Genomic DNA, 24,771 nt, shown 5'->3' with positions numbered 1-24,771 from the left:
CATAGACGCAGATGTAATTCACTACATCTAATCTACGTACCTACTATGACTTTCGCCATGTGCTCACGATTTAACACAATATTTGACACACAGACGAAGTCTCTGGATTCGTGCTCGCAACCGCCTTTGCCAACACAGGATCTCTCGGGTTTGTTTAAAGGAGCATTCAGTGATTTGGGTGATTTGGAAAACCCCCCGGTCCGCCCCGGTAACAAGATGTGCACATGCACACGCACTACAGTGGGGGGAAGTGCAACAGGCCAACAGCACGCACACCAAAGCCCGCCTCTGCTCGATCATGATTGGCGGAAGGCCCCTCTCACCCTGATTGGATGAAGACTTGGCCACCTAGCCAAAGACGAAACCTAAGGTTTCTTGACCCCAAAGGGGCTCACTGGGGACAGGGAGGAACTCCTTATATGGTCAGCACACTCTATAGTAGGGAGGATTATCACAACAAAACAAAGAAAGTAGTGATATTTGAATTAAGTGAAATCACTGAATATACCTTTTAATGTCAATGAATCCGGAATTAATAGTATTTTGCATTTTGTTATGTACCTGGCCTAGGGGGTGCCAAGATACACAACAAAAAACAGGGGAGACGCAGTTTACCAAAAATAAGTAATCAAACGATAAATCAGGAATAAACAGATGAAGTGTGGAGGTCAGTATTCAGTGGTGTAGTGAGTGTATGCATGAGTGAAATGTATGTGGGTGCGTGTTGTATGTATTAACAGAAATGTTGAAAAGTGTGCATTGCATTAACAGCTCTTCAGAAGGACAAGCCACAAATGCCTCTAGCGTAACCATCCTGGCTATGTGCGCTCAGAAAGTCCACCAGCTGGTTAAAACAAAAAAATTACAAGTGCCCCTCTAGACTATTTTTAATCCCCAAGCTAAACTCCACCCGTCTTCATGCCGGTTTGCGGAAGGTATTTATGCACTGAAGGCCACCGCAAAGGCCTAGCTGATACCGAAAGGCAGGGAGGGCAACCAGAAACTGGCGACACGCATGCACCTCTCAGCTGTGCCCCCGAGACGACCGTGCGTACGCACAGCCGCTACACCCGCACCTTTCACCTAAACCACCCCCCGGCCTAGACCCAGCGAGCTACTGTCTATCCCCAGAAGCTAAACGCACCTAACAGGGACACTCATAACAATACAAAAGACAAAACCAGCCAGGCAAACCAGATAGGAAAAAAAACTCCCCACTAGCACAAACTTAATCAAATTCTAATTGCAAATTAACCAAATGTCTTAACAAATTCGAATAATCAAACAAATCAACTGCATCTCCCAAAGTCCGAGCACACAAGCGTGTACGCTGAAGTAAACATCGCTTTGTACTCACCGGACTGTAGTGTTGACCACAGGTTCCCAAATGATTTCACTCAATTCACAAAACCACGGTGCAGCTGAGCCATTAATCAAGGCTAATTTGCCAATTGACTACCGCAGCGCAGAACAAAAGAGGCAGAAGGGCGAGTCACTTGACTCTCCAAACTTACTGCACAATTATCAAAATTCAAACAGACAGAGCCCCCATTTTGGGGGCTCTGTCCGATAATAATTATCTTGTCCGGACAAGATAATAATTATCTTGGACAAGATAATATCTTGTCCGGACAAGATAGAATATATTTTGAATGCATGGCCATTCAGGGGCTCCGTACATATAGCAGGTTTATAGCAGGGTTTTTTTTCTGGCTCTCTTGTCGACTGGACATCATACAGTATGAACGGATTGTAAATTGAAGTGCTCTCTCGTGCTCTGTCCATTACGCTTACTCTTTCTGTATTTTTCACGTCATTTCTGTATCTCTCTCTCTCTCAATCACTCTCTTTCTCACACTTAAGGTATATGTCAAATGCAGTCTCCATTTCCTGGCTGACGTGCAGCAGAAATTGAATATATGTTTGAGCAAAACTGTTTAAAATCTACTCTTGCCATTTCTTATTGCCTTCAGCTCAGCAGTTCCCAGCTGGTGACAGTTAGGGAGGAATGGAGTGGCAGGCCACTAGCATCGTAATAGTGTGTTGCGGCTGACTCCAACTCCTATTTCATTTGGTTTCGTCAGACTCCCTGCGGCCGAACTGTGAGGAGCAGTGTTATGAAACGCTTAACACCGCCATCATGTTACAGAGATAGCAGCCAGTTAAATGTAATAAGAAATAAAGAGGGACACCAGGCTTGACCCATTTAGACCGGCTGCTGCAGCCACTTTACGTTCCCTCGTAGCATTGTTATCTTTGAAGCCGAGAATGTGTACTGTGCACGTCTCCTTGTAGCTTTGTAGTCTTTGTAGTATAGACTAGGGATGCACCGAATGGGAAATTCTTGGCCGAAACCGAATACCGAATATAGGAAACAGTTGGCCAAAAAACAAATAAACCGGTCTAAATAAATGGCTTAATATAAACTTTCTCAAATGTGTTCCCTTGATTTATGTGTAAATTTGTTTTCTGGAGCTCATCTCCAATCCGATCCAGGGTCGGAGGTGGGGCTGAGGAGGAGGTATACATTGACGGTGGGGGATCACTAAGATCTTTTGTCGCCATGTTTTCATCGTTTGTCATATGCATGTCACGCTATAGCACATCATCGCACACTTAGGGGAGGGCTTTTGGGGCGCAGATGGATGAAGTGTATTATTTATGAGAGGAATATGAGATGCCAGCGGAGGAATGACATGTCATCGTCAAGGGGCGATGACTCATACTATAGCGACCGAGTGACCATTACTACCAGGGCTGCATTGACGCAAAGCACATTTCAGTGAAAGCTGACAATAAAGTTGTATCGTATCGTATTGCCAGTTGATGCCTTGCCTGCAATCAAAATGAAACCCCGGACAACAATGCAAGCTGATTCTGTACTGAATGAATGCAGCGCTGCACAGTGACTTTTAGTTCAAAACTAGCTGTACAAGAACCTGTCGTCATTTGAAGATTTGGGAAGATTGAATTGCATCCCCTGTTGGTTGTTGATCCAACCTCATACCGTGCTTGTAAAAGTGCCACAAGCAATGTATTTCTAGACTCTTAAACTAAATGTATCGATTTCTTTGTATTAGCCACCACAGCTATTGTCAGCAAAATATGAAAGGATGTGAAATACATGAAATATGAATGAAAGTAAATTGGAGCGTAGCCTTGCTAGCTCTACTAAAAGATCAGTTCCATCTCAATGACAGCCAAATATGCTTGCGCAGACCTTCAAAACAAACTGGGGCAACAAGAAAACACAGGCAGCAGAAACACAAAATTGGAGTTGGAATGAGATGCATGCAGTGCATAAACCTAAAAGCCTATTACAGGGATATTTTAATTAATGCTCTCCACCTACAAGGAGGGTAGGTCCTAGCCTGGCTAATAAGCCAGACCGAATCAGCCGTTGGCAAAAAAAAAATTGCCTGCCGGCACACGACAGTGTGATTTGAGTCTGGCTTATTAGCCAGGCTAGGTAGGTCCAAGAAGTATACTTTTATTTGAAAACTTTTTTTTTTTTTGTGGCTTTTGCCTTTTTATATTTTGTATGGAGGGACAGACAGTAGGCTGACAGGAAATGGGGAGAGAGATGGGGGAAGATATGCAGTAAAGGCCACGGCACACTGCCAGACTGGATTACCAGCCAAGGTGCCTGGACCACTGAGCCATGGCCCAGGCCTATTTGTTACTAGTTACTTAGATTTGTATTCAAAACATTCGAAAACTTGAAATTGGACATTACGCATAATGAGTACTTTTGCTTTTGTTACTTTGAGTACATTGAGTAAATTTTTCATGACTCTCCGCATCACCACCCTGTCATAAAGCAGTGTCTATGTGCCATGGAACTACCCCTTGGTACAATTAAGCCCTTTCCCTTTGCACTGCAGATGCGCTCGATAAACCCAAGCCAAACAAACAAGTGTTACGAGATATAATAATGTGTGTGTGTGTGTGTGCGCGTGTACGTGTGTGTGCGCGTGCGTGCGTGCGGACAGTCGAAAGTAGAATACGGAGGCGGTCTAAGATCAGTGTTGTGCGCAGGCTTTGTGGACAGCCCTAATGGCACAGGCTATTGATTGTGTGTGCTGTAATATGTCAACGTGATCCCATCCAGCGGCAGGAGCAGGCCCAGGGCAGCCCTGGAAGGTCATCTCCAGCCATCTGCTGCACCCACTGCTTGTTTACAGTGCCACCGCTAAATTCCGACTATCTCATCTCGCAAGGCAAAAGAGAGCTTACATTGATCCAAAATGAGAAATTAGACTGAGGCGTACCGGGCTGCAGACCCAGATCTGAAAAGCCAGGGACTCCCATAAGAGAAGGTGTTTGATTAGTGCCGGCAAGTGCAGACGTCTATTAGCCTGACACTCAGTCTGAATTTTCATTTAATTTCACTTCATTATTCAGACTGAAAGGCCTCCCCACGGCAGCAGTTTCTGGAATGGGTGTTGTCAAAGCGGCAGTCTTCGGCGATTGGTTCATACCAACCAATCAGAATAGTAGGAAAGCAGATGACGTTGTTGTCAATCATGTGGCTATGGCTAACCCGGTTGCTAACCAAACAAACAGTCAACGAGTGCTACTAGCATGTAAACAAAAGCGGTAAAATATGTCAGATAAAACCGGTCGTTTCTGTAAAGAAACTATTAATCATAGGGCGATTTTGATAGCCAGATTGATACAGTCGCGAGTTACCGCAGTGGGGGCAGCCATGTTTGTTGTTTGACGCTGTCGAGTGACGGGGCTGATGGCCAATCAGCTGCTGCGATCAGAGTGTGTGTGTGTGTGTGTGTGTGTGTGTGTGTGTGTGTGTGTGTGTGTGTGTGTGTGTGTGTGTGTGTGTGTGTGTGTGTGTGTGTGTGTGTGTGTGTGTGTGTGTGTGCGTGTGTGTGCAGATCTACAAGCTCATTGCGCGGCACCGAGTGCCGCGCTACAAGCTTGTAGGTCTGCTATTTTTGAAAAATCATAAATGTGGTGCAAATCTTTGAATATATATTATTTCAACGTTTTTAAGTTAAATCTTTGCTTCTGGGGGGGTCCCTGGAACAACATATTTTCAAATGGGGGTCGGCGGCCAATTACATATATTTCTGGTGGTCCTTGACGTGAAAATGTTTGAGAACTACCGACATATAAACATGGGTTTTTCTGAAAACCGTCAGAATTTAGAAAACGTTTATAGAAAAGTGGTAAAACTGTTCCTAATTCCGCTGGGAATGCCTATGTGGTTCCCAAACCTTTTAGCCAGTGACCCAAAAGAGAAAATTTAACTAGTGAAAATAGCAGATCTATACGCTCACAACGCGTCGCTTGTAGATTTTTCACTACTACTTCTTACACATTTGTTTTCTAATTTATGGACTTTCTTTGAATTTTGTTTTCAATTCATGAAATATTTTTGAAATAATAATTAAAACCAAAATGTAGGAAACGAAAAAAAATAAAGGGACCCATAAAAATGTGTCCGCGACCCACAATTGGGTCCAGACAGCCACCGTTTGGGAACCAGTATACCCTGCCTATATAGAACCCCGATTCAAGGTCCCCTGGGGCGGTCCCTGGACTGAACGAGAGAACATGGCGAGGCCAGGTATCGTACAGAGAGGCAGACAGCAGGCAGACACAGATGCTCTATAAATAAAAAGAGAGATGTGATTCACCATACCAGAGCTGCATGTTTACAGTGCGGGGATATATAAAAGCCTTAGCAAGCGAAGACTGTGTGGGTGCATGTCAATAGCATATTGATTGCCTGCCTGGACAGGCTTTTCCATAGAGATACATTATGTTTTATGTAACTGTCTGTCTTTGGCTTGCTTGGGTGGTATACAGCCCTGCTCCAATTGTGGCAGGCATGCAGGCTCGTTGTCTGTTATACACTAACACTATACCAAGTTATCCAAGCCAAGCTTGTAGAGCAGTAGTGTCTCTTGACTGTTAATATAGTTTGTCTGGCAGGCTGACTGTTTGCCTTTATATCCCTGTCCTGCTGTCTTAGTTCTGTCTAATGTTTCTGTCGGTCCGTCCGTCTCTCTCTCTCTCTCTCTCTCTCTCTCTCTCTCTCTCATTATCCCCCGTGTATCTCCCAAGCACTTTGGCTCTTAAGTGCTCTCTCTCTCTCCCTCTTTCTCTTCCCCTCCACCTCGCATCTCCTCCCTCCTCTCCTGCTGTCTTTCTGCGAGCGCTGCGCCCTGCCAAGCGGGGCCGTCCCTGGAGTGACCTTGGGGTAATGAGCTCCTGATCACGAGTCAGGAAACCAAGCTTTCAGCACGCCCCCCTCGGCAACACGCACGCACGCACGCACGCACGCACGCACGCACGCACGCACGCACACACACACACACACACACACACAATATACTACACACACAGCTATCATATGCCCAGCCCTGTGCAAAGGGACAAGAGAAACAGAGTGTGGTACAAAGAGAAATAGTGTTGGAAAGACAGACAGGGTAACAGACAGTGCAGAGGTGCAGATGAGAAGAGAGTAAAGAGAGAAAAGAAAAACTTACGGCAAGTGAGAAACACAACTACCAGACCTCCAATTTTAAAGTAAGTCAATTTCTCCTTTCTGCATGCACTCCAGTGTTTGGTAGTCAGGGCAGAGAGATGGTGTGCTGTATAACTGTGAAGGGTAGATTTCAGCACCGGGGAGAGCGGATGGGGACCAAAAAGTTTGGCAACTCAACACAAAAAAGAAAGTATTCTGGGCAGATAGACTTTGGTGTAACAGATGGCATTTGAGAATAATGTCGTTGTTGTTGTTGTATCAAGTGTGTGCGTGTGTTGTGAAATGTATTTGTGTTTTATGAAACTGTTGCTTTATTGGAGCAGACCTCTTTGTTCCTTATTATCATTTTCATCTCTCACACTATAGCCAAAGCTCTGTGGCCAGAGCTGCTCGAGAAACTCACTTTAAGTTGTCTCTGGAGGAACGTTGGTGATCAAAACAATTCTATGCGTTTCGTTCACTCTCGTAGTTACCGCTTCAGTGAAATATTGAAAAAAGGCTTTTGTGGCGGGCGGCTGCAGCCCAATTGTCTCTTTGTTGGCTTTCCAATTTATTTAAATTGTGGTTTTCCCTGAGGCTGTTCATATGAGTTAATAAAAATAGGAAAACATAAAAGAGTATTAAACCCACTGAAAATCAAACACACAAAGCTGGCTTGTTGTCATATTATTTCCATTGTGTGTAACATGTATATAGACTTGAGGAGTGCCAATAACACGTTTGTCATAGGATGTGGACTGGTATGGTGAAAACATTATAGGGCTCTTTTCCTCTGTGATTCGACTTCAAACACCCATACAACATACAACATTTCCCTCATTATTGCAAATCAGTCAAACATGCATGCATGCAAAGTATTCCTGTGTGTCACTGTGAAATGTGTGCATTCGCGCTTGGCCGAAGTGGGCCAGCTTTTCCCAGGATATCGCAATTTGGGTCAGGCCTGACTGGAATGACAAACCCAAGAAGCCGCATTGTATCGCCACTATGTGGTCCGGTGGACCTTATGCTAGCGTTGCCATGGCTATCTCCAGTCCCGGTATAGCAACCCGAGTCACACCAAACAGTGTTCCTCTCTGTGCTATGGGCATTCCTGTTGCAGACAAAAGCCTTTCCCGGGCTCATTCTCAACTCAAAATGAGGTGGTCTGCTTCATTTCTTTAGAATCAACACATGGTGTGTTCCTAATGAAAGGTCTTGGGGAGATTAAACACGAGGTGGAGATGAGCTTGAGAAACCAGCCTTGGTCCGCAGGAAGTCCGAGCACAATGTGGATTTAGCTGGACGAGCGCCAGGAGGGCCGGGAACTCATAAAGTCCGCTCCATTTCTTAAATGGCGCATGTCATTTTCCTCCGAGAATGCCATTAGGGCCCCCGTTTTTTTTAAGCTGTTTTTTAATGCATTTTTAGCCTTTTCTCCTTGTTTAAGTGCTCGCCCCCCACGCACTTCACCACGTGATCTCGCCCTATATGTCAAGACCGTGCACAAAGGCCGTGTGTTTTCTTTCTGCACCCACCAATGCTTCCGCGAGACCACTCTTCATTGGAGGAGCGGGAGACATAGAATGGCACTGTGAGGGCCTTGAGAAGGGCGCTCCAGGGGGGGAGTGACACTCCTGTGAATGGAGCCAATTCTGGTCTATAGGCGAGAGACAGAGGGAGAGAGAGACAGAGAGAGAGAGAGAGAGAACAGGGGGGGGGGGGAGGACATGCACAAAGATCCTCACATTGAGTGGCTGGTTTATTCTAGTGGGGTGCGCGTTGACCCCTCACATGTGAGATGAACAGAGTGCATCTTGACGGGGTCCAGAGGGCCTCCGGAGGAAAGGAGGACAGGATAAAGGGAAATGATGGCAGAAAGGAGTCAAGAGGCGTGCCGGAGAGGAGAGAGAGACGACCTGTCAAAGAACGCTCCTCTCCGTTGCCTCCTCTTCGGTCGTCGTATAGTTGGGGTTGCAATTGGTGTTGACTGGGAAGCTAATGATGGAGTCCTCCCTCAGCCTCCTCGCCGGCTTTTGACGGGGTTAAGTCGTCCTCACAATCACAGTGGCTGGGAGTGGCAGTGTCCTGACACAGGGAGAGAGAGAGAGAGAGAGAAGAGAGAGAGAGAGAGAGAGAGAGAGAGAGAGAGCGTGCCTTATGTTTTATTCAGGCCAATCGCAGTCTGCGGGGTGATGAGAGCTGACAGTGACGCACGTGGATGACAGAGTCCGGGCGACGCACAGTTATGTGCAGAAAATCAGAGTATTCTTATTGACCCACCAAGCAAGCGGCTATGTCATTACTTTCAATGCTCGACAACCAAGGCAGTCTAGAGGAAGCTTTAAGCTGCTCATGAGAGAATGTTCCTCTTGTGAGGGGTCGCTCCCTTTGTCTGAAGGACCCTATTGACGGGGCTGGTAATGCCTTTTGTGGTGGCATTCACATGTGTATTCACAAGGTGTGTGTGTGCGTGCGTGTGTGCGTGCGTGCGTGCAACAACTAACAGCAACTTCACACTCTGGTAGATTGCCCTTCATCTCATCACCAGCACAGGCGTGGCAGTGGTTCAGGGGTAGAGTGGCCACTGGCCAGTAGAACGGCCGGATGGGAACCGTGACGATCCCGGGCTCCCCCAGAGTTAGTGTCGAAGTGTCCTTGAGCAAGACGCTGAACCCCTAATTGCTCCTGATGGGCAGGTTGGTGCCTTGCATGGTTTCTTCCGCCATCGGTGTATGAATGTGTGTGTGTGAATGGGTGAATGTAATGCACAAGCTTATGTAAAGCGTGTTGGATAAATGCGCTACATAAATGCACCGCTTACCATTTAGTTCTCCAGTTGAACAAAAAGCAACATCTACTCTAATAGTGATGTTAAAGTGTCTGGTCAGGCCTATCTCTCACTGCCCTTCGATTGGCTTAACATGTTGCTTGATCTCAGAGAGCTAATGGTAACCAGAGGCCTTCTATTGCAATCAATCAGCTCATTAGACTTCCACATACACACACGCACGCACGCGCACACAGTATGCATATATTCAGTGCCCTGGCTTGACTTGTGGGTGACTGTAGGGCAGGAGGGCAAAGGTCATTAGGGGGTGGAGCCTAAAGGCCTATTTTTGTGACCAATGATTTATTGATTTGCAAGGCTGTAATTCATTTGAGAGTTTTAGTTTCACTATATAATAACACGAAGCACAGCTGAAGCGTCCGTACGTCGAGAGAGAACCGATTTACTATGTGTCAGTCCTTGAACAAGGAGCTTGCATAGTTGCATGTGCCTTTAAGCGAAGCGAGTTTTGGACAGGGAGAGCGCAGTTGTGTGTTTAGTATGAGTCAGTCAGGGACTACGTCTCCCCAGGGTGACCACCACCTCCCAACAACCTCTCTCTCTCTCTCTCTCTCTCTCTCTGAGCTTGTGTGTGCTGGCTTCAGTTAGCGCACCACAGGGGAGCGGGGACTGTTTGTATCTATCTAATGAACTGAGGGATGATGCTGTCTCACGCACCATGTCACGAGAGAGAGAGGGGAAGCAAGTTCGACAGACAGATGAGGGAAGGAAAACAACATTATCTTAACACTTATTTGCCATTCGGACGAGAACAGATTGAACACATCTGCATGGGGGATTGGGGGCATCCATATTCCATGCTTTGGGCTATAGGCGCATCTGCCTGTAGACCCACTGTATATTAATGCAGAGTCAGTCATAATACCTTTTTAGTTTCTTGTTTGATGCAACAATGCTAATTGGCACAGAACCTGACCCTGGAGGAACTGTGAAAATAACATTCTGCAAAATACACAGCAGCGCCTAAACACTCTGATGCATTGGCTCAATCAAAGGAAATCTCATTTTATTTTACAGCCACTCTTCGGGCTTGCAGTGCAGCGGAGTGAGATTTCGATTGGACCACGCAGAGTTATTAGCGGTATTATGACCACGTCTTGAGAGAAAATTAGATACTTGTAGGGCACAGACTGTGAATAGCTTATGGGAGAAGAGGAGCCGGGGAAAATAGCAGAAAACAGGATTCATTAGAGAGCAGTGGGGTTTTCAAGCTTTTTTCATATCAAGTTCCATTATTTATTCGGGCCATTTGAGCCACGGACCCACATTTGATGAGATTTAGCCTCTCGGACCCAATACTAAAGAATTATATTTTGTTATCGTTGGATAAGATGTTGTCCACAATTCCATGCCGTATTGATGTTGGTACCATAGGAGAGATAATAAAAATAACAATTCTTCTTAGTACATTCTCTGATTGTGTAGAATTCTTGTAAATAAACAATGAAGTAATGCAGATGCTTAGCAATAATCTAACTCTTGGAGTGGAGCGTAAAATGAAACCAAATGGACCATTTTATTGGGTTCATTTTACGCTCTCAAGAGTTAAAGATCCAATGATAAGGGTCGATGAGATGAGATGTCCTTTATTATCCCCGTAGGTAAATTGGTCCAATTTGGCTATACCAACTGTCCATCATTTAGCTGGGGACCACCTTGAAACCCCCCCAAGGACCACTGGTGGTCCCCAAGACCACTGGTGGAAGACCAGTGGTCTTGAGGAATGGTGGCGGCTTGCCTGTGTTAGGCTTTCTCCCCTGCTTTTGTTGTTGTTGTTGTGACATGGTGGCCACTGACGCTGAATGGAAAGTTAAATTGATCGCGAGCATCATTGTGGCTCGCTGCCTCGCTCTGCCACTTAAGCGCCTGTGTTCCAATTTCAGCACTAATAGGATCGCTAATGATAATGCTGAAATGGGATTGAATAATTCTGTAATGATAAGCCTCTGTGTACTTGTGTAGCCCACACTGACCCTTTTGTTTTATTTTTTTTTCAAAGTGCAGTATAAGCATGGTTATGGAATTGTATATAGATTATGAATAATTGCAATTATATTCTTCTGTCCTTCTGAACTGCCATAATGATGTATTTTGCTGTAGCCAGACTATGTATGGGAACAACAACCACAATATCAATGAATTAATCACATCACGTTCTATTTTTTAAATGCCTTTTCCTTTTAGCGAAAGGTTTATATTGCTGGGGGGGGGGGTTAGGTGTGTGTGTGTGTGTGTGTGTGTGTGTGTGTGTGTGTGTGTGTGTGTGTGTGTGTGTGTGTGTGTGTGTGTGTGTGTGTGTGTGTGTGTGTGTGTGTGTGTGTGTGTGTGTGTGTGTGTGTGTGTGTGTGTGCGCGTGTGCGTGTGCGTGTGCGCGTGTGCGTCATTTCAAACAGAGAGATGCCAAAATGTCAGCACCTTTATAATTGGGCAGCTCCAATACGGGTGGCATCAGACCTGCAAACACTGAATGTGTGTTCACACAGGGGGCGAAGATGTTTTTTTTGTTTTTTTTGTGCAGTGCGATTACATACACTACAAAGGCAGTGCAAAGAGAACGTGAGGATGACCACATGCCTCTTCCTCATCTTCGCTCAACAACTCAACTCGACAACAGCTCACCAAACTTGTCCAGTGTTGTTTTTGGCAGCAAATTTAGATTTTAGTGTATAAGTCATAGTCTCGTGAGTAGTTTTCATTTAGTTTTTAGTCACATTTTAGTCACCTGGAATGTTGTAGTGTTAGTCTAGTTTTAGTCGACGAAATATAACATTTTATTAGACTAAATCTACAGTTGATTCAGTCGACTAAAATGTATTTTGGCAGGCCTTGATGGTGTCGTAATGGCTGATTTTACACTTGCTGAAAATAGCCGATCTACAAACTCACGTTGTGAGCTTGTAGATCTGCTATTTTCAGCATGCAACCAAGAGTAAAATGACTTGTCTTTTACTTATACTGGATCTCTTGTCCACTAGTCCCTTCCTAACATTTTAGTGTAGTTATTATTTGTTATTATTTGTTCTCTGGAGTCCTGCCTCAAACCAGACCAGAGGTAGAAAACTGCCGTTCCCTGATGTCATTGCTATGGACACATGCATCAGTAAGCAGGAACTGGGGATGGCAATGAAGAACCGGGAAGTCTGGCATGGCATTGTGAAATCCATGATCTCGACAGCGGTCGAAAAAATGATGATGATGATTTGTTGACGAAATTGTCAAAAACATTTTAGTCTCAGTTTTAGTCATCATAGCTTAGTTTTCATTTAGTTTCAATTTAGTTTCCGTCAGTGAAAAAAGGTAGTCGACGCAATTTTTCCGTCATAGTATTAGTCGACAGAATCAACACTGCCTGGGACTGAAGTGTGGGACTTTAGTACAGGAAATCTATGGAAAATACAGGATCAACCTCTAACTAATTGCAAAAAAACCAAACTCAGCTGATTTTGCATCTTCAATATATCCTGAATAACAGAAAAAAAGTTGGCCATACTGTACAGGCCATTTTCAACACTTTCCCCTCAGACAATTCCAGGCAACTTTTTTTCTGTTATTCAGGATATATTGAAGATGCAAAATCAGTTGAGTTTGTTTTTTTTGCAATTAGTTAGAGGTCAAATTACATTAATACTGGACTACTTCCACGACGGGTACAATGCAGTGACGGTGGGTGGTGGTATCATGACATGGTTGATGGCAGCCAGCGAGAAATAAAATCTGGCAGACAAAGACTTAAATATCTCAAGACACCCGCCAAACAAACACAATATTCAGCCAAAAAATGTTTTTTTTTTTTGCAAATAACATGCAGTGCAAGCCACATTTATTTTTGTCATTTGTTTAAACCTGGAACCATGCATACAAATCAAAGAATCTCACAGCATACAGTAGGCCTAAACCAGTGTTGTTTTTGGCATAAAATTTCTATTTTAGTTTTAGTCATAGTCTCTTGAATAGTTTTCACTTAGTTTTAGTCACATTTTAGTCACCTGGAATGTGTTAGTGTTAGTTTAGTTTTAGTCGACTAAATGTCATGAGATTTTAGTCGACTAAATCTACAGTTGATTTAGTCGACTAAAATGTGTTTTGGCAGGCCTTGATGCCGTCATAATGGCTGTGATTTTACATTTGCTGAAAATAGCCGATCTACAAGCTCACAACGCGTCGCGCTGCGACGCGTTGTGAGCTTGTAGATCGGCTATTTTCAGCATGCAACCAAGTGTAAAATTACTTATACTGGATCTCTTGTCCACTAGTCCCTTCCTAACATTTTAGTCTAGTTTTTATTTGTTGACACAATTGTCAGTATATTTAGTCTTAGTTTTAGTCATCACACCTTAGTTTTCATTTAGTTTCCATTTCGTTTTTGTCAGTGGAAAAAGGTAGTCGACGAATAATTTTCGTCTTAGTTTTAGTCGACGAAAACAACACTGGCCTAAACCCGGACTGGAGAATGCACAACGCAAATGCATAGCACACAAGCTTAGAGGAAATGCATGAAACACATGCTATATACATGTATGCTGTGGCGGTAACAGGCTGCTCGAAATACCTCGAGGCAATTATCTCCAACACTTAGTGCCAAAATAAATAGTTTATATTATAAACCCTTCTTATACCGAAGGCGGGTGTCTAATCCTTGCTCAAAATCTCACTGGGTTTAATTCCCCCTAATTCTGGCGATGGTTTGATTTTTTTTAAAACTTAAATACTTAAGACGGATAGAGAGTGACTTAGAAAGATATGGGCCCACTCTGAGGTTGCACAGACCGAAGTGTGTCCACCCACCAATATGTGAATATTACGGGATCAGTGAGCTGTCAGAAAGAGGAAAGTGCGTGTGTGTGTGTGTGCGTGCGCGCGTGTTTTAAAGAACAAAAACAAAAATCTTTGACTGTGTTTTGGAACATTAATCAGAACATGAAGCGAGATAAGAAAGCTTGAGAAAAATGAATGGCAAGCGAGGGAGAAGCAGAGAGAGAGAGAGAGAGAGCGTGCAGAGTGAACAAGTGCATGTCCAGTGAGAGAGAGAGCGCCATTAGTTACGTGTGTGCATTAGTATTCCATCCACACGGAGAGCGTGTTTCTGTGAACCAGCCGCTCCGTCTAACCCATTCTGGACGGGAACAATGGGTGTTTTAAGCATTATGTTATACTTTAGCTATTGAAAAATAGCAGATGTACAACCGCATAGCAACCTCAAGCTATACGAGCTTGTCGATCTACTATTTTAGAACATATATTCTTTCACAGCGAACAATTTTAACTCAAGTCTTTGCTTCTGGGGCGGTCCCTGGAACAACGTAGTTTCAGATGGGTGTCCGCAGCCAAATACAGATAATTCCGGGGGTCCTTGACATGAAACAAGCCCAAAATGACAGTCATATTTTACCAGCTGCACACAATTCTAAATAGTGGGTTGTTGCTGGCTGCAATGCTATCCCATTGGCTGAAAGAGGCAAAAGTGTCTGGTTGCCTAGAGAAGAGGCAGCCAATCGGAAAGATAGGTGACTACGGCAGCCAATGAGATGATAAGTTGCCACTACCATAAGTTGCCACTACCAACCTGATAGATTGTAGACCAGCCTGCTTCGCAGCTGGTAAAAAGTTGAGCACCACTGACATAGAAACATAGGTTTTTCAGAAAACTGTTAGGATTTAGAAGCCATTTTCTTTAAACCGACCACAGGTCTAAATGGGCTAAACAAACAACCCGGCAGCAGAGGGGGAGGCATCATTATAACTAACCTCTTCTTCTTCTCAGTCAGTTCACATTCTAAGACACAGACACTAGGCCAGGGCTTAGACCTTGGCCCCGTGTCTCTGTAGGAGTTTAGTGAAGTTAGCGAGGTTATAGCTGCAGAGAACATCTCGCATGCTGTTCAGTACAGGACTAGTACACAGTACGCACACAGCAGTCCCCTAAGAGGGTAAGTATAGAAAACAGCACAGTCTGGAAAACAAGATGGGCTGCTGTGTTCGTCTGTCTGTTTGTTTGTTTGTGGATTTGAGTACATACTGTACGTGTGTGTGTGTGTGTGTGCTTGTGTGTGTGTGTGCGTGCGTGTGCACGTGCTTGTGTGATGGTTTGGATTGATATCATCTCAAAACATTTCTGTCATGTAGTTCAATCCATACTGTATTCAGTGTATTGTGTGTACAGTATGTGCTGACAGATTTGTACCCCTGAGACTATCCATTATTCCTGCCTCCCCCCCACCAGTAACCTCATGGGGATCGCCCATTCCACTCCAGCATGAGCTGAACACTGATGTAGTTGCACAAACTTCCCGGCACAAGAAGTTCTACAATATATTGAGTGACAGGAAAGATGATCTTAGCCAATTCAAAGCCTCGCCATTTGGACAGTGATGTAATGTAAACATTCCATGTGAGTCGTGGTGTGAGCCTCTTATCTCTAAAGATAGGATAAGCGCTGTGTGCTGGGCTGGCGATGTGAGGAGACGAGCACACTGGCGGAGTGTATACTGTCCCTTTCACTCACTAGAGGACAAACGGCCCTGACCGTGCCAGCGCGTTTTTTCGCGACGCAGACATCGGGGACTGTGTGTGCATTCATTCGACTATACATGGCCGGTTAAGACACACCCCATATAAACGTAGACGCCCTTTCCGGCTCTGGAGCGTATGTGCTCAAGGGAGACTTTCCCGAGATTCCTTGCGAAGCCCTGCGCATGTTCGGGTCTGTAAGTTCCGGAAAAGATGTGCTGTGATTGGCCAGTAATCACTTGAGTGGCAGCGTGACGTAACGTGCCTTCCACACTTCCGCCGTACTTCCTCCCAGTGTAAATTCTTCCGCCCCTCCTTCAACACACATCGCTCCAACGAACTGCAGCGGCCAATGAGGCATCTATTTTTGAGTGGTGTAAACCACTCCTACAACTGGCTTTTTTGTGCAGAAAAAATGAGCATGGTTGCTATGTTCACCCTGTTGTAATGACGTAATGAAATCACACCCGGGTGAACAGGGTGAACATAGCAACCATGCAAATTTTTTCTGCACAAACAAAGCCAGGTAATGAAATCACACCCGGGTGTGATTTCATTACGTCAGACATGATTTCATTACGTCAGACAGACCTTACACCACTCAGTTCACATGGGTGTGATTTTTTTAATATCTATGATAGGGCTAGTAATGGGTCGGACTAATGAGCGGTCGGAACAATGACACCTTACCACTGCAGTCCAAAGTGGTGGGGGTGATCATAGGAACCATAGGAGTGAACTACAGTGCAGAGGGGCGCCGCTCAAAATATGGTGACGTCAGTTTTCTCTGCTGTTTTCTACCAGGGAGGGGAGGGGCGGAGGGGGAAGGGGCGGGATCGGTGAACCAATATTCTCCAGCGTTTGCTCCATGCACGACCCGTGCTAATCTTCACCACCTGTCCACAGGAGACTTTTCAAAAAATATGGTAACACTTTAGTTAAAAAATCACACCCGTGTGAACTGAGTGGTGCAACTCCCCTCTATTGGTTCTCTGTATCGTTCCAATTTGTATCGTTCCAATTTCTTCTCTGTATCGTTCCAATTTCTTCTCTGTATTGTTCCAATTTCAGTTCCTATTAGTTCTCTGTATCGTTCCAATTTCTTCTCTGTATCGTTCCAATTTGTATCGTTACAATTTCTTCTCTGTATCGTTCCAATTTGTATCGTTCCAATTTCTTCTCTGTATCGTTCCAATTTGTATCGTTCCAATTTCTTCTATGTATCGTTCCAATTTGTATCGTTCTAATTTCTTCTCTGTATCGTTCCAATTTCAGTTCCTATTGGTTCTAACACTATCTCTCTCTCTGTTTCTGGCACAACAGCGCCACTTTTGGTGCTCATTGGTACTGGTCACATAGTCACACACAAACACGGACACGAACATTGCTGTTCGTTGGAGTGGTTGCACCACTCAAAAAAAAAACCAATCAAGTACAAAAAAATAATATATACTAATAATATATTAATATATTATTAACTAAATTACAATACCCATTACATTCACCTACAAAACTAAAGTAAAGATAATCACTCAAGTAACCAGTCAGACACTATCCATGTGAGCACAGTTTATTTGATTTCAAACATAGTTTGAGTCCTCTCTAGAACATCTCGTTACCATCCGTCTGGTTTTAGAGCCATAGGCAAGGAGTTCCAAAGCTTTGCCTCCTTTACTGAGAAGGCAGACTGTCCGAATGAGTTGTTACACCTGGGAACAATACAGTTCGTGAGGCTCGTGTAGTTGCTCTACCAGAGCTCGGAAGTCTATCAACCAGTCCAGAGAACAAAGGTGAAACATCACCATGTAAACATTTAAAAATGTATTGGATAGTAGAAAAAACGGTTTTGTTTCCATTTTTTAAATACCACGTATTTGGTGAGTTGAAAGGGCATGGTGAGTGGCGTGGGTGTTAGTTCTGTGTATAGGAGGAGCAGGTAGGTGGTGCCAGACTAGCCTGTCTAATAAGCCAGACCGAATCAGCCGTTGGCAAAAAAAAATTGCCTGCCGGCGGATTACGGTCTGGAGAGGCTCAATTGTACGCCCATTTCCTACACCAGAGAACTGGTGTGGCCACCAAAGCCCGCCCGTATGCAATATGGGCGGGCTTTGGTACAGCGACGTTCAAAGCTTGAGACCTTTGACTGACAGTAGCTCTAACCAATTGCGTCAAAGAGAAAATGTTTGAACCCGCCCCCCGGGAAACAAGATCCATACATCTCCAGACTCAAATACCACACGACAGTGTTATTTGAGTCTGGCTTATTAGCCAGGCTAGTGCCAGACTCCTCGCTCTCTGCAACGCCCCGGGCGTCGGGGCATAGCAGTTGACACACCCCCCTCCACCCCAGTGTTCACATTTAACCTTAAATTTAGTTATTTTTATGCATAACTCTGAACAACTGAATTGTTTTAGCAGATTATTCTGATTTAATCGCAGTCGATGCCCATCCATCTTCTACATGTGACATGAGTTATTGCAACCATTCATTTCATTTAATCTCGACGTGGCATCGCTATTTTGGGAATGTCATTATGGGCGAACATTTTCAAACATTTTCTTTTTTCGCCACCAAACAAATTGTGAAAATAGTTGATCAACGTGTCGCTCAGTAACTTATTTCATTCTTTTTTTTAAAAATGGGGCTCTATGGTAACTTATTGTTTTTGCCACCCTCTATTTCTTTCTGAAATTACGCCTCTGCCATGGTGGCCATTACCACAACAGCAACAGAAAAACTCTCAGAAGAGTTCAGCTGACAAAGAAAGGCTGTGGTATATGTGAAGTGTTCTCCTTTATGCACATATAATCGGATGTAGAGATGTATTGTTTTGCGTGGGTGTTAAATTAGCTGCACTTGTGATTTTGTAAATAAAGCTGATGCAAATCTCGTTCTGATGAATGTGAAGAATAATAGCAGTGAGCACAGTCTTTTTTGTTGGTGGATGGAAAATACCTTGTTTCTCTTCTTGTGGTGCGGTTGCATCACGTTACACAGACCAAATGACTGTTGTGGAAAATGACTATAATCATCAGCATCATTCATCCTTTTCCCTCGTCGAACGTGATTATTTGAATCATTCATATTCCTTATTACTATCACCACCAGTCCAGAGTAGCTAATTTGCTGGTGAAAATGAAAGTTCTAACGCCTTTTAGATTGTGTGGCTCCCTTTGATGAGTTTGGAATGTTCTTCCAATTATTCCTTAATGTACCTCAGTGGGGTGACAGGTTTGCACTAGTGTTGATTTCATCGACTAAAAGTATGACGAAAAATGTTCGTCATCTACATTTTTTTCACCAAGGAAAGCAAAATAAAAACTAAGCAACGATGACTAAAACTAAGACTAAATATATTGAAACTAGACTAAATGTTAGTGAGGGTCTAGTGGAGAACCAGGAGAAGAGATCCAGTAGAACTACAAGACAAGTAATTGTATGCTTGGTTGCATGCTGAAATTAGCAGATCTGCTGTAAATCGGCTATTTCCAGAGTGCAACCAAGTGTGTAATCAGGCATTACGATGCCACCAAGGCCCACCGCAATACATTCAATTGACAGATTAGACTAACACTAAAACATTTCAGATAAAAATATGACTAAAACTACATTTTATTTTATTCAAAAGACTAAAACTAAATAAAAATTAGCTGTAAAAATCAACACTACTGGTTGACAGCAAAACCAGTCCCCTTGCAGGGCTGCCTTCTTGTCAGAAGAGTGGTAGAGTAGTACACCCATGCCTGGATCCTGGGTAGGACATGAAATTTACACATTACAGCCTAACCCTGAGGATTATACCTACTACAGCACTGATGAACATGGCTGTGACATGTGTCCATAGAAGTATACCCTCCACATGTAGAACTCTGATGAACATGGCTGTAACATGTGTCCATACCCTCCACATGTAGAACTCTGATGAACATGGCTGTAACATTGGTCCATACATACCCTGAATGTGACTGCAGGCAAACAAGCACTGGGCAGCTTTATTGTGGAATAAATTAGGTAGTGTCGTTGCTGTGTATTGAATTCCCATCAGCCTCATCTCCAGTTGCGTCAGAGGACCTCAGGCAGTGTATCTCTCTATGGTGCTTAACGTGCCTGCTCAGTGGCTACTCGGCACTTAAAACGCACGCACACATCACATGCATGCACGCACACGCGCGCGTGCGCTCACACCCACCCTGGGAAATGGATGTCAATTACATGACCAGTCGTATTTGTTTATTCATTTACTTTTTCTAATCAAGAACATTGCGTCTATTTGCAAGTAGCTGCGGGGCCACACAAGCTCAACCGACTTTTGCGAGAGAACAGGTGTGCAATTAACTTTCAGCCAGCTGGTTTCGAGAATGTCTCTGCGCATGGCCATTTTGTTTGTCATCACACTTGAGCTTCAAAGTAGTTCTAGAGAGTGTCAGCTACTTCCTAACTATTATCACAGGGCCACTGTCACGGTGCGTTTTAACAGCGGGCAGTAGCCTGGCGTATTTTCTGGAAGTGCGTAATTTGCCTTTGGGACCCGGCAACTACTGGCGATAGCAGGTGAAGAGGCGATAGTTAAAAAGTGGGCGGAGGAACGTCGTTCAAAAACATATATACTATAAAATATTCTATATTTTGGACGACATCATCCGGCGATAGCCGATCAAATTCATGTGTCGCTTTGTTTACCGGTTTACCCTCCCATGCGGAACCATACCACCAAAATGTGGTTCCTAGTTCCACTTCGAAGTGTTGACTGGACCACAGCAGCGTCATTTTACATGCGCTTCAAAGCGAGCACATACGGTAATGACAGCAGGAAGCCCACTAGGATATTTGTATCGCTGTTCGCCCGCTGTTAAAACGTAGGGTCAAGCTCAAACTGATGGCAGGCTCTGTGATGGAGTGTTGTCTTGTAGCCTGCCTGGCATACTTTCTCTGTTGATATTCTCCAATGACAATACAATATTAAGTGTTTGCTGTGGATGATTGTCCTGTTCTTGATGGAATAGGGTCGTCCCATCTTCTTCAATAAATATCCCCTTCCTCATCCTCAAGTCTCTGCAATGAGACGGTGGCTGTGATGTGGAACAGAGCCTAGTCTGCTCCACAGATGAGTAATAGAGTGACACTGTTGCAAATTGAAGAAAGGGTTTTACTGTCAACCCATAAGGGCTTCAGGCCATTGTCTGGCCGCCCAACAACAAAAGCAGCTTTACTTATCCTACTTAATTTGGAACAGTCGGAACAGACCTTTGAAGGTTGAAACACTGTATTACAAAACTGAAGCTAAACAATTTGTCAGTTTATACATACAGTAAGTACTAAGTATATATATATATATATATACTTACTGTATGTATAAACTGACAAATTGTTTATATATATATATATTATATATATATATATATATATATATATATATATATATATATATATATATATATATATATATATAGAGAGAGAGAGAGAGAGAGAGATTCAAGACTTTATTGCCATGTCAACAGAGTTGATTGGAATTTGTTTCAGTGCACTAAAAACAGACATACAAAAAGACACATATTTACATCACATATTCAGACAGTAGAACAATATACAAAAGTACAAACATCATATGAGGGGGACCAATAAATAAGAAGAATGCAAAACGTTACAATTCATGTTGAATAAATAAAAAGCAATCCATCGCAGTTCATCATTTCACAAAGCAGCTTCACGCTGTAAAGTGCGAGTGAAAAGAGGGTCAGCATTCAGGAGGCACACAGCCTCGGGATAAGTGCTATTCTTAAAGCGGGAGGTATTGCACTTTAGAGACCGCAGTCTTCTGCCCTCTTACCTGAGGGCAGGGGTGCGAAATGAGAGCAGGCAGGGTGGGAAGGGTCGGCAATCACCTTCTGCATCCTGCGCTTAGAGAGTATGGTGTATATAGGAGACGGATGGGAGGTCGAGGCCAATGCTTTTCGACGCTGTGCGTACCACCCTTTCCAGCTGTTTCCTCTCTAAGACTATTGTGTTTCCACTGTGACTGAGAAGACGAGGACACTCTCCACAGTGGCTCTGTAGAAGAGAAGTGAACCAACGCCTCCCCAGTCACACCGAACTTCTTTAGGAGGCGTAGGAAGTGAAGCCTCTGGTGGGCTTTACTCAAGATGTTACTAGTGTTAACTTCCCATTTCAGGGAGCAGCATATGGTGGTGCCAAGGAATTTATGTTGGCTTTTCTTCATTAGAGAACTCCTATCTGAGAGTAAAACGGCATCCTTTAACAAAAAAAAAAAGCAACTTCTTGAATGAATGGATGGAGATAAAGTTTACTGATTACTTGACCAAAATAAAATGCAGTGTTCATTCACTGACGAGCAGCAAATATCAGCTTGGCTGGTATTTCCAGGGTTATTTTGCTGAACACGTCTCGTCTATATACAGGTGTTTGTACCGAGCACTGGTCGAGTCGTTGTTGAGTGGGTGAAATAAGCTTTCTCTCCCTCTCCGGGTTATTGTGTGGGTTAAGTAGAATCCCCCTCCCCCTCTCTCTATCCATATCTCCTCTCTGATGCCACACACAACAGAAACCACTGCCGAACAATACGGCTAATGTCCGACAACGTCCATATTCAACACATCAATACTGTGACAGTCACATCAGACATAGCCACATACTGTATGGGCATATTTTGTCCAGACTGACAGTCTGACTGACAGACTGTCTGTCTGTCTGTCTGTCTGTCTGTCTGTCTGTCTGTCTGTCTGTCTGTCTGTCTGTCTGTCTGTCTGTCTGTCTGACTGACTGTCTGTCTGTCTGTCTGTCTGTCTGTCTGTCTGACTGACTGACTGACTGACTGACTGACTGACTGACTGACTGACTGACTGACTGACTGACTGACTGACTGACTGACTGACTGACTGACTGACTGACTGACTGACTGACTGACAGACAAACAACTTGAACTTTATATAGAAGATTTAAGGCATGCAGGAGACGAGATACGGTAGATCTGAAATGAAGGACTCAAATATGAACACCTCCTTTGTTTTGACACCCCAGCTTCTCAGAGACACGAGAGGAGCTCAAGACATGTCTGAGAGGAGGTTGCAGTTATGCTTTATTTTATGCCTGTACCACTGAATGAATGTTGATGGGGGCGGACTTTTAACAGCCCTGGCAAGACTTTGTTCTTCCGCTGTTTTCATGTTTGATCCGCGACAGCCCATGGGGGAAGCTGTGTCGGTCCAGCACTCTCTCCATGTGATCCGACTACCAGTCAATATTTTAGAAGAATTGGAGCTGCGATGAGCAGAGGTGAATCAGAGCCTGTCCGAAAAAGTTCACAGGGAAACATCATGTAGTGTGCACTCCATTTTGGAGAGTTCTAGACCAGTGTCTTTTCATTGCAAGGAATGTACATGTATTTGGCCCACAGACCCCCATCCGAAAATGTTTTGTGCCAGGGACATGCAGAAGAGATGATTTTTTAGAATACCGGTAGCCAACGTATACAATTTGGATAAAGGGGTTAACATTTTTGTGATGTTGCTGGGAACCCCATATGAAAACAACATTTAACTTAATTTAATTATACAAGCAAACAAGAAATAAACAAATTGGCCCTTCTACATGCTCGCATCGGTTGCATAATTGCAGATACAGATGGCATCAAAAAAGGCAAATAATGGACACTATATCTGCCGAACCGACATACTCATCTGGCTGTAATATCTTGCACCCGTAAAAGTGTAAGTGATTTGAGACAAACCCACTCCTCCCAATTGTGTTTCCCTGGGCGTCTGGCCGGCAGTAACTCATTTCCACCAGCAGAGGCCAGTGTGTAGTCGATGAGGTCATCCAATAACACCAACTGCCAAGGCACTGTCTGCAAGTGGGGGGGGATCCCCTTCTTGCAGTGACTTCATTGAAGTGTGTGTGTGTGTGTGTGTGTGTGTGGGGGGGGGGGGTTACAACCTGTCGAAGTTGTAAGATTGCTAGGAAGAAATCAATTAAGTGCCGGGGCATGAGCAAAAGAAGACGAGGACAAATGATGATGGCAGTGACGTTTGATGCTGAGTCAAGGCTATCTGTGTCATTGTTGTTAGCGGGATAAAAACCGAGTGTCTGGGGGGAAAAGCCCCGTTCAATACTGCAGTGAAAGGATACTGATGGCGAGGTCACCGTTTACTGGTATTTTCCACAAAGGTCAGAGCCTGTGTATTTGCATAGGCCATGGGAGCCCTCTGCTGTCTGCTAAGGCTGTTCTATATGAGAGAGAGAGAGAGAGAGACTACTACTTTGTCCACAGAATTATGAGAGAGAGAGACCACTACTTTGTCCACAGAATTATGAAGACAACTGGACCGATATTCAGCAGGGGTGGAATGTAACCAAATACATTTACTTAAGTGCTGTACAATTTTTAGGTATTTTTACTTTACTTGAGTAATAATTCCAATTTCCAGTAGGCCTATACTTTTACTTCAACTCCACTACATCTCACAGTGTGTGTGTGTGTGTGTGTGTGTGTGTGTGTGCGTGTGTGTGTGCGTGTGCGTGTGTGCGCGCGTGTCTGTGTGTTTCTATGTGCAGGGCGTTGCTGAAAATGAGCACAAAAAAAACAGGCAAACTTTGTAGATTTTGATTATCATTACAAAACATATTACAAAACAATGAGTCGCGGTGCGACGCATTGTGAGGTTGTAGATCTGTTATTTTCAAATGTTTTTTTATGCATTCTTTTGAAAACTTGAAATTGGACATTCTATATAATGAATTACTTTTGGTACTTCATATGGTTATCTTTCAACTAGTTTGTTGTTTTGTTATTTGTGTATATGACGCTGTAGCTGTTTATTATTCTGCAAGTGAAAGGCATTTCTAACAAACATTAGAAAGTAGAAACATAATACATACATTTTCACATTACAAACATGCAAATTAAAT

General features: G+C 43.9%; 1 protein-coding gene across 4 annotated transcripts in view; it reads left to right on the top strand.

The window, feature by feature from the left end:
- Window positions 1-24,771, top strand: part of ptn (pleiotrophin) — an 85,451-nt gene that overhangs the window by 19,709 nt on the left and 40,971 nt on the right. Inside the window, exon 1 of one of the 4 annotated variants that reach the window (XM_079494105.1) lies at window positions 6,449-6,552. The exons of the other annotated variants lie outside the window; for them this stretch is intronic. The gene's annotated coding sequence lies outside the window, so the exon portion shown is untranslated. Of the gene's footprint in view, window positions 1-6,448; window positions 6,553-24,771 lie in introns of those variants that run through there. 4 annotated transcript variants of the gene reach the window in all.

This window comes from Electrona antarctica (assembly GCF_951216825.1).
Source record: "Electrona antarctica genome assembly, chromosome: 23".
Taxonomy (NCBI): Eukaryota; Metazoa; Chordata; class Actinopteri; order Myctophiformes; family Myctophidae; genus Electrona; species Electrona antarctica.
The sequence above is the reverse complement of the archived record's forward strand: the minus strand, read 5'-3'. Positions and strand labels throughout refer to the sequence as shown.